Source organism: Octopus bimaculoides, chromosome 2 (assembly GCF_001194135.2).
Source record: "Octopus bimaculoides isolate UCB-OBI-ISO-001 chromosome 2, ASM119413v2, whole genome shotgun sequence".
NCBI classification, from domain to species: Eukaryota; Metazoa; Mollusca; class Cephalopoda; order Octopoda; family Octopodidae; genus Octopus; species Octopus bimaculoides.
In genome coordinates this window covers 110,548,597-110,557,595 of record NC_068982.1, presented here as the reverse complement: position 1 = coordinate 110,557,595, position 8,999 = coordinate 110,548,597, and the positions used below count along the sequence as shown (strand labels likewise).

The 8,999-nt window shown below is 37.5% G+C and overlaps 2 protein-coding genes across 3 annotated transcripts in view; one reads left to right on the top strand and one right to left on the bottom strand.

The window, feature by feature from the left end:
• LOC106884312 (probable ATP-dependent RNA helicase DDX10) overlaps positions 1 to 8,999 on the top strand; it is a 127,153-nt gene that overhangs the window by 46,201 nt on the left and 71,953 nt on the right. The gene's annotated exons all lie outside the window — the stretch shown is intronic.
• Positions 1 to 8,999, bottom strand: part of LOC106884314 (Golgi apparatus membrane protein TVP23 homolog B) — a 35,417-nt gene that overhangs the window by 26,072 nt on the left and 346 nt on the right. The gene's annotated exons all lie outside the window — the stretch shown is intronic.

Genomic DNA, 8,999 nt, shown 5'->3' with positions numbered 1-8,999 from the left:
CATTTAAGAGAATTTGTTATAATGAATGTAGAACTTGCATATATTGCCAAAGAAATTACTAACAGTAACAACAAATCAGTTGTTACCATTAATTTAACATTAAAACAATTTATAGGGAACTGATATTTAAACTATGTAGTCTCTTACCGAGCCTGGATTTGTTGTTCTAAGTTATGTTGCATTCTCATACCTAATTGGTCCAGTTGATCCCACTGCTGGGCCAAACCAACAGTACTATGTTCTGTATACATATATATATATATATATATATACACACACGCGTGCACACATACATATATATACACACATATTTATATTCACATAAACCTCAATATATATTGTACTTACTCAGTTATGTTAGTAACTGATATTAAAACATTCTTCCATCAGTTTCACCCTCCTATACTGACATAATTTATGTTATTGCAGGCAGACATTAAACTATTATATACACAGAAGTTTGTTGTTTTTTAATAGTGGCAATTAAGTTAGCACTTTCACTTTCAGCAAACCTACATAGAAAACACATATTATGTGTTTGTGGGTGTGCCTGTATGTGTGTCTGTCCGTGTGTGTGTGTGTGACTTCAATTTGAGTTCTACTGGTAATATGTAATTCATGTGATAAAGTTACATAATCAACAACTAAACCAGGAACCCAACGAAATTAGCCTGGTGAGGAGAGTAACAAGAAAAAAAAAGATCTATCAACAGGTCAGATGAATCCAACATGGTACCAATGACTATCAATAGTAGGAAGAATACAGAACTACTTGAAATGGTAAAGATGCTGTAAAATCACCTTAGTTGTGCTGGGCTTTTACTTCTTGTGAGAATATCTATCAAGGATAAGGATATTCTGATGATAAAACCTGAGGATTATCCAGTTTCTGGTTGTCCTAATTAATGTTGAGTTACTGGGAAGAAAGCTATGTTCTATTCGAAAAGTAAATCCAGTTCTGTGCCTGCTCCACTCACTATAAGCAATTCTATGCACAGAAACTTAGTAGAACCTCAGACGATTTACTAATTAAAAGTAATCACTGATGTTGAAGTATTACATATGTCTGTACCAATGAAATACCACCACCTTCATAGTTTCGTCACTTATGATTGTATGCAGTAGGTATAGCATAAATGGTAGCAGTCATTATTCTCTAATTACCCTGTGTAGTTGTATCTTCCATTGCTGCTACTCTTTAGCCCTTTTTATACCAACTTATCTGAGATCACTCCTGATTCTATAATACTAACTGCCTGTTCTCCAGTTATCTAAATTAAAACCTTCCAACAAAATGTTATGTTAACTTCAATTCCAAATACTTGCTTAATAAAGACAAAATTAATCTACCAAATTCTTCATTATTTTCAAAATTAACTGAAATAAAGGTAGTGTAACTTAACAGAAATATATTAACATATTAACAAAAGGGTTAAGAAGTGCTCTCAATGTCTAATATGTAGTCATACTTTTACTTAGATAAAATTGACATCTGCCACTGTGTGTGTGTGTGTGTGTGTGTGTGTATGTGTGTGTGTGTGCATGCATGTGTGTGCCACTACATTTCAATATGCAATTACACACACAAGCTACCATAAGTATATAACAGTTGTATATGAACTGTAATGCTACATGGTAGTAAAACATAGGCCTTGAATAAAGAGGATTTGTGAAGACTAAGAAGAAATGAAGTAAGCACACCCTAATGAATCCGTAAAACTAGTGTACATGAACAAGGTAACACAAATGAGTTGAGAGAAAAACTGGACATAATAGGAATGATGTAATGTGCAAGAGAGAAGATTGCAGTGGTGTCATAATGTGATATATATAGAGAGAGAGGATGACAGTTGTATAAAGAATTATAGAATACTCAAAATGAATTGAAACTGAGGAAGAGGGAGACAAAGTGTTGAATTCTGATCTCAGGACGCTGAACTTCATGAAGGAGATGACAGGTCGCTGTGATAACTGGCATCAAACAATGCTGGAGAAGATTCACCTACTTATGCAAGTATGATGTAATTCATGTTCAAATAATGGTAGTGATGGAGTCTTGAAGATATATATACCTACATTTGTTCCTCTATTACCTAATATTCTGTTAAGCTTCTATCTACTGATTCCTTCCCATCCTACATTTAAATCAATTGCCCAATATACCCCTGTTAAGCCTCCATCTGCTCTTTAATACCCTCTCATCTCTCTGTCACTCACACTTTCTTCTATCCACTGTACCATCACTTTATTTTAACCATTATACTCTCTTGATGCCATTTCAGCTCTTTATCATCAATTTTTCTATTACACACCCTCTCCCCTATCCACTGTACTGTTTCTCTGTTTACCCCCATCAAACTCTTGATCCTCACTTCCTCTTCTGTTCATTCTAGAACAAACAGAGACACTATAGAAGAGAGACAATTCTTAAGTTTTGCAAGTCACAAGGCAGCCTCAAAGTTGCTGATGCTATGTTAAAATCCACCCAGTAAAATATATAAAGGGATTAGAGAATGAATGGAGAGAAAGTAGGGTTGAGAAAGCCCTTTAGTCTATCTGAAGACATGACTGCCTCTCAAATACTGTTCCCAATATTAAAGTCCACCCCGTATACTTTGTAAAATGGTGTTAGGAATAGCACCCAGCCATAGAAACCATGTGAGAAAAGGAACTTTTTTGAGTGAGATGTAGTTGTCCAATCCACGAAAGAGGACAACTCTGTAAAGAACCCAAATCAAATCATGACAACCAATGGTAGCATAGAAGGTGGACATGAAAATGTTACTGCTGCCAATTGCACACACACAGATGCACATAGGTTTCTTTACCAATTTCCACTTACTAGATCCATTCACAAGGCTTTGGTTGACTTAGGGCTATAGTAAAAGACACTCGCCCAACAATGAGGTTGTGAAGTGAACTTCTTAACCATACCTGTACCTGTACCTGTGTGTGCGTGTGTGTGTGTGTGTGTGTGTGTGTCTCTCTCTCTCTCATCATTATCATTGTTTAATGTCCATTTTTCTGTTTGCACGAGTCAGGCAGAATTTGTTTTAACAGTTTTTCTGAGTGTGCTACTGAAACTATAATTTTTCAAAATGTTTTTTGTACAGTAGTCTTTTATTCTTTTACTTGTTTCAGTCATTTGACTGCAGCCATGCTGGAGCGCCGCCTATAGTCGAACTACTCGACCTCAGGACTTATTCTTTGTAAACCTATTACTTATTCTATCAGTCTCTTTTGCCAAACCACTAAGTTATGGGGACATAAGCACACCAACGTCGGTTGTCAAGCATTGGTGGAAGGGGGACAAACACAGACACACAGACATATACATATATATACAATGGGCTTCTTTCAGTTTCCGTCTACCAAATCCACTCACAAGGCTTTGGTTGGCCTGAGGCTATAGAAGAAGACACTTGCCCAGGGGGCTACACAGTGGAACTGAGCCAGGAACTGTGTGGTTGAGAAGCAAGCTTCTTACCACACAGCCATGCCTGGGAGTGGGTTTGTAATTTTGTTCAGAGAAAGAGGCTGTACCCAGGGCCTCTACAGATTTTAACACTAAATCTTAAGACGCAATTTAGATTTATTTTTTTATCCTGATGTTCCATGTTTGAATGTACATTACCAGCTGGTTCTGTCTGTGTGATATCATATACCACATGATCAAACACATATCAAGTTTAATGCACAATGATCACAAGATATTGACTAAGCTGAATCAATAACAGAAGATACTTCTTAATCAAACAATAACGCCAACATTTGATCCTTTCCAAATACCTGAAGTGTAGTGTGAGTGTGTGTGTGCGCGCGCACAAGTACATATGCCTGTTTTTATTGATATCATTGTTTAATTAACAAACATGGTAGCTAGTTTAAAAATTGGTCACTTATAAATCCCTACTGTTATTTCTCACAACAGATATATTCAGGTTACAGTCTCTCAATGCTTCAAAATATTAGACCCACCATTGTTGCTGGCACTCCATCGCTTACGACGTTGAGGGTTTCAGTTGATCCGATCAACGGAACAGCCTGCTCGTGAAATCAACGTGCAAGTGGCTGAGCACTCCACAGACACGTGTACCCTTAACGTAGTTCTCGGGGATATTCAGCGTGACACAGTGTGACAAGGCTGACCCTTTGAATTACAGACACAACAGAAACAGGAAGAGTGAGAGAAAGTTGTGGTGAAAGAGTACAGCAGGGTTCGCCGCCATCCCCTGCCAGAGCCTCGTGGAGCTTTAGGTGTTTTCACTCAATAAACACTCACAACGCCCAGTCTGGGAATCAAAACCGTGATCCTATGACCGCAAGTCCATTGCCCTAACCACTGGGCCATTGCACCTCCAAGCATTTTTTGTCAGACGCGTTATCTAATCTGCCAGCTTGTCGCCTTAGACCCACCATAAATAGTATTAATTGATCTATTGGTAGTGACTTCTGTAGCATAATGAAGCAGAGTAGTTAAAACACATTACTGAACCTCACAACTCTTTCCCAAACATATATACATATGTACGCCCACACATTCATACATGCGCACACACAAATACATACAGAAATACACACACACACACACACCATTCCTTTACCTCCTTCCCCATCACTCCTACACCTTCCTCCCTACTACTCCGATATCTCCCTCTCCACCACTCCTACGCCTTTCACACACACCCCTACTTCCTGATCTATCCTCCTTCCTGAGCCATTTCTATCTCTTTCACCTTATTCCCTCCCTCCCTATGCAGGTATTTCCCATCATCTGCACCTCCACTCTTGTTCATCATTCACTACATTCATCTCTACCCCCATCTTTAACCATTTGTCACTCTTCCCTCACACTCTTAGAAAACTACCCACCCTCATTTCCACTTTCTTGTATCTTGTAGGTACACTCTGGCACCCCATCACTATGCTATTTATCTTCTTTGCAGCTACTCCCACCCACCTTATATAATGCAGGTTAGCCATGTATCATCTTTATAGTGAGGCACCTGTGCATGTCCTTCTATCATACCTTAGCCTCTTGACACCTGACATAAAACCATTGCCTTTTGTCATATACTCACACGCCTTAGTCAAAGAGACATTTTTCATGTCATGCAAATTACTTGACAACCTCACTAATGCTGGTAGCATGAAAAAGGCACCCAGTACACACTGTAAAATGGTTGAAATTAAGAAGGGCATCCAGCTGTAGAAACCATGTCAAAGCTGATAATGGAGCTCAATGAAGCCCATTTGCTAACCAAATCCTGCCAAAATGGAAAACAGGTATTAAATGATGATTATGATACATGTGTATGTATATATATATAGTAAGGGATATTATATATATATAAATAATATTGATTTGTGCGTGTGTGTGTGCGTGTGTGTGTGTGTGCGTGCGTGTGTGTGCATAATAATGATATTTAAATCTGAAAACTCTCTTTGTAATGTAACTTGAAGCAAAGAACAAAACCCTGCTTTGTTCAATCAGCCTGATCGAGGGAAAAAAACCTGGTCCTATCTCATTTCAGCTGTAAAAACAATCTGTCCATCAGAGAAGCCAGCCCACTTGTGCCATTTTGGAAAAACACACATATAATATATACAAATATATAATCAATCATAAGCATTATATACATATATATAAACATTTAAATATCATGTGTATAGCTATATATTGTTGTTTAACCTAAGGACAGCCTTTACTGAGCTGGTTGTAACACATTATAGCCAACACCAGCCCATTCTTTTATATATTTAGGACTACAGTGATCAATGTACCCTTCATTTCCTTAAGATAGTGGAATGTGTTTTGAGGAATTTGGTTGACATATCTACAAGTTGAATGATCACAAAGAGGTTTGGTGTTTGTGTGATATACTATTGTTGTTGTTACCATTATCATTATTATCAGGCATGGTCAATGGAAGGTTCATAATGGTGTTCTATAGAGGAGTAGTGACAGGCAAGAGCAACAATGTTCTGGAGAAACTGAGGATTGACAAGAATCAACTGGCTGGTCTGTTCTGGAGAACTTTCAGGCCAGGGCCCATGGATAACTTCCAGAAATTCCTGGTCTGGCAGTGTTAACAGGGAGACGGGTCATTGCCAATTCAAGATAAACTCTATAGGCATGGAGGTACTGTCAGCTGAGCCTGCCCAAGATGCGTGCAGAGCAACAAAACTGTTCTGCATACACTAATCCAGTGTCCAAGTATTGCTGACTTGTGGAGTTATACCAAACACTTGCTATCATGTGTAGGACAGATCTGGCTATCAACTGAGTCCATTGTGAAAATTGTCATGCTCTCTTTCTTTGGCTGGGAAGGGGAGGCAGTATTTATCTGTCTGTTGGCTGGAGCAAAAAAGATTGTATGATGGACCAGATCAAAAGGGTTGAAGACAGAACTTTCCTCTTTGGCCTCATCATCCTTTTTTAAGTTTCACCTGAAAAGGTAAGTGAGAGTAGGGAGGAAAGTGCTGCCTTCCAACAAATTTGTTGAAAAGTGGGTGAGAATGAGCCTACTCTGAGTGTGTGCCTGTAGATTGAGAGAAGACAACAGGGAGACGACACTTGTCATAGAGGTCAAAGTGACCATATTTTTGTAAGGTTTCTATGAGTAGCCCTCAGAAGTTGCTCTCTTTTGAAGAATTATTCATTGTTGAAATTTATTGTTACTGTAGTTCTTTTTACACAATACTTTGTTTTTATACACCCCCAATGTTTTTGTGAACCCTTAGTGGTTAATAAAAGAAACATTATTAGTAGTAGTAGTGGTGATGGTAGCAGCAGTAGTAGTAGTATATTAAACAGTTACTCTATAATACTTATTGAGAATTTTCCTCTATCTTTTTTTTTTTCTTTAACCTTCTTCTTGTTGCATCCAGTTCAACCCTGCAACTTCTTTTGTAGTAAGTCACTGTCTTCCCCACCATACAACCATTATCAAGCCACCTGCTTCATTGAAATGTCATCTGATGACATCTTTATAACGGAATCCTGGTACCCTCTTTGACATTTCCCACATTTTGGCTCATCAGAGAGCACAACCTTGGGGTTTCTGTATCCTCCATACAGATTACATGTCCCACCCAATGCATCTGCAATCCCAGCAAGATAGATTCAATACTATTTCTAGGCTTCAGGACATCTAAATTGGAGATGTGTTCTCACCAAGAAATGCTCATTATAGATCATAGCTGGTACAGCTGGCAGTTCAACAGCTTTTTGTTGCATTAGTGACAGAGTGTGTTGGTCTCAGGAAAATACAGTAGACAAAATAGTACTACTGCTCAGTAAGCTTTTGCATTTTGTTAATTGCTGAGCTTTCAAATACAACTAGCAAACATTATACATACACAGTAATACTCCACCTAGAACTACTCCACATAAAGCTAATTTGCTTTAGCATTCCTTTTTCTAGGGGATAATATTTTCAGTGTGATAGCTCTACATTATTATGATATCTATTTGCTAAAATATAAAAAACTATGATTCATATTCACATCCATGCATACATCCAAATTATTCACACAAATTATTCATGGGAAATTCAAGAGAAGGCCCAGCAAATTCAAGTGAGGATGTGCACTGAGTGAAAGTTAGACTGTAACTGATGCTCTCCCACTGATAGTCTCTGCTTGTCATCAACTATTGTTGCCTGTTTGTATGTTCATTACTCAAGACACCATTTGTCACCCAAAACGTTTTATGTTAAAAAAAATTGTTCCTAAACCAATTTGTTTGTGATGAGGGTCATTCATAAACCAAGGTTCTACTGTATATGTGTCAATATATATATCTGACTGACCACTATCAGTTTATGTCAGTTGCCATCAAGACATCAGGTGTTCTTGGACCCTGTTCCACCAATTTACTTTGCAAAGTAGAGATAGTAGCAGCCTGTCAAAGAAATGAACCCCACAAGGTGAAATGGCAGCTGCAGTGAGTGTCACTGGCCATTCTCCATGGCAACACCATTGTAGTCATTACTGCAGGGCACGATTGAGTACACCATTTGTTGTGGAGTGTGTGGTCCATAGTCCCCTCCCCCTCCGTCTTCTACTGCTTTTCTCCACCTTTTACTTTTTCTTTTCTTTCTTATCTCTCTGTTTTCTTGTTTCTTTGTGTTTAAATGTTATAATTTAAATTAAAACTAACTTAATTGTTTTATTTCTTTATCAGACAAGGCAAATTCAATAGAAAAATGTTAAGATAATAATTGTTATATTACAATAATGTGTTTCTACATAACTAGTAGCTTTATTTCAGGAACACGTATACTATTCTACACACGTGTGTATGTTTATGTGTACTGGTGAAGTGGCAAAACGGTATGGCAGTATCACTTACGTTCATTACAATCTTGAGTTGAAATCCTGTAGACTTTGTCTTTTAACCTCCCCCACAGTACGCCTGGAGTCGTGGAATAAATATCATTCAAGTATGAGGGTTGATGACAAGTGACTGTACTTCTTCCTTCCCTTTCCTAACAATCTTATGGCCTATTACCAATTTTTAAGAAACCAATGTTACAAATATAACACTGAGAAAGGTTACAAATAGTTATCCACGTTATTATTCGAACAAAGATCAATGTTCGATTTTTTAAATATTTTACGCTAGAAATGTTGAAAAAAAAAAATCAATAAACTGATAAGATTTGGTGGAAGAAAAGAAACAAGGAAAAAGTGTTTATGTTAAAGGAAAAGCAAATCTATAATATAAAATTATTAGAAGGATTTCTTACGAAAACACACGGTCTCAGTATTATAGAGGCAGTGTGACGTTCATGCCTTTACTCAAAATATTAATGTAATCAACACCGAACTGACACGCGGCATGAACTTTGGAAAAATTCAGACAATACAGATAAATATAGTAGATAGGGGTCCAGTGAAGAACATGACAAAACCCTATTCTTCTCATTCACTCTCTCTCTCTCTCTCTCTCTCTCTCTATATATATATATATATATATATATATATATATATAT